The sequence below is a fragment of the Salvelinus sp. IW2-2015 genome, linkage group LG20, assembly GCF_002910315.2.
Source record: "Salvelinus sp. IW2-2015 linkage group LG20, ASM291031v2, whole genome shotgun sequence".
Lineage (NCBI taxonomy): Eukaryota > Metazoa > Chordata > Actinopteri > Salmoniformes > Salmonidae > Salvelinus > Salvelinus sp. IW2-2015.
This window is the reverse complement of record NC_036860.1, coordinates 72591071-72593245: the sequence shown is the minus strand read 5'-3', so window position 1 is coordinate 72593245 and position 2175 is coordinate 72591071.

The window sequence follows — 2175 nt, the reverse complement described above, 5'->3', positions numbered from 1 at the left end:
AGAAAGAGGGGGCAGTGTATGGCATGGTACAGTATAAGTACCAGGGTTGTAACAACTGACAGGTACAGTATGTGTGATTTAGGACAGCAAAAGAGACCATGCCTTGTTGGGGGGAAAAATACATAAATCTAACTGTCCCACTTATGTTCTGCTCCTCCACACCTCTTTGTGCCTCAGCCCTAGCTCCCCCTTTCTTTCTCCTCCCTGCCCCCCTCTTCTCTTCCCCTCTTCACTCAGATAAATGGGGGGAATGCAGTGAGTCAGTGGAGCAGCGCCGGGCCTTGGCCCAGTGACAGTCTCCTGTGAGCTGCCTCACTTCAAAAGGGCCGCTGAAACCCGACTAGCTCCTTGTAAACAGGGCTGCCTGGCCTGAAGGCCCGCTTCCTGCGCTTAACTCAACTTAATGGCTGGCTTGTTTGGCTTTTCGCTGAAGCAGAGAGAGACGAATGAGGAGAGAGAGAAAAGAGAAGGGGGGGAGGTGGGCGGGGTGGGGTGGTTTCAGGTAGAGTCTAAGATTGTTACAAGGGGTGGGCGGGGAGGGGGATTGGAAGGTATTTTGAAAAATTCACTTGAATAGGGGTGTTTTTCTTCTTTCTCTCGAGGTAAAAAAGAAGGGAATAAAAGGAGTATCAGGGTAGGGAAAGATGTTGCTGCCATATTGTAAATCTGTGGAAGAAAAAAAAAAGTGTATTTTCGGAACCTGAAAACTAAACAGAAACAGAAGCCCAGATTCACTTTTCAGAATGTTTGAGTTTCGCCAGCAAAGCTCTGTTCACTTGATATTCTCAGTCAGGAAACCTGAAGTCTAATAGCATGACCCAGCAGGGAGACTGTAGACCTTTACATGATTTATACCTGATAGCTATTTCACATTTGTCCTTTTGTACTATATGTAGAGGTATGATGACTATCACCCTGTACACAGGTCTCACATTTGTTACATAGAGACACATCTATCAAGCTAAATGTAGTAGGGGGGGGAACAAGTTGTTACCTATGTAGACCAGATATCGTCTGTTTTCTGCGCGCTTTTGACCAAGTCTCTTCTAGGTGGTCTCAGCTAAGCTTGTCTATGCTGTGGATTAGCTCTGTCTCTTTGTTGGTCTGAGATCTGCCATGCTGGCATATTCTCTCCTCGAGGGCAAGAAGGGACAAGCAGCGGATTGGGCAGAAAGAGAGAAAGAATGCTCTTCCAGAGAATGTTAATAATGTGATCTCATATCCCCCTGATTGAAAGAAGCCCTCAAGAGGCTGTTAACAAAGATGGATCATGTTGTTGGTCTGGGAGGGGGAAAAAGAGACAAATAAGGGGAGTGAAAAAAAGTTGCTCTCTGTGAAAGTTAGCATGAAAAAAAGATGGAGAAAAGGTTAAAAAAAAATGACCTAGACTTAGGTCTGTTACTAATCAAGTCTTGCTCTGATCTCAGAGAGGAGTATCATGCTCTGAGCGCTTATGCTCAATTAGTTATAGTCAGACATTAGCCCTGTTAAATGAGGGCAGTTTAGATTTTTCAGCACTCCCTCCATATCTCGGGATCTCGTTTCCCCCTTGAAATCAAAACAGGAAGTCCAATATGTTCCCTCTCCTCCTATTCCCTGCATGGATTGCTTCCTGAGGCCACCATATAGATTTGGGGGAGGGGGAAATCAGAGAGTTGGCAGAAGAAAGGAGGTTAAAATGTGAATTTTCAGTTTCTATGTTACAGAGGCCCTTAAATATAGTGATATCCTCCTCGGTCACAGTGCTTCTCTTTGGGCAGACCCATTGCAAATTGCCATGAAATGCATTTCAACATTATGAGTGTTTTTAATGTCCTGTCCTGGTTTTATCAGTATGCTGTGAGAGTCTTGTGAACATAGTTCTAGATTTATTAGGCAGCAGTTGAAAAGTTCACAGATTCCTTGGCTGGACACTATCAGGGGAAAAGATACACAGAAAATGAAGGGAATGGATATTTGGGAAGCCTACTCTCAACTCCTCGACTTTGGATGATCTTACCAACTGGCCACTCAGTCAAGATAGTCCATGTCCTGTTCTGGGGCTCAGAGGATTTGTAAGTTAACTACAGCAGTGGGGAACGGAACAGAAGCAGACAATAACTGTGGTGGCAGAGTCTCTGTTACAGCCAGCCTTACTTCCTCCACCCCCTCCTTGGCTCACTCTCACGCCCCACA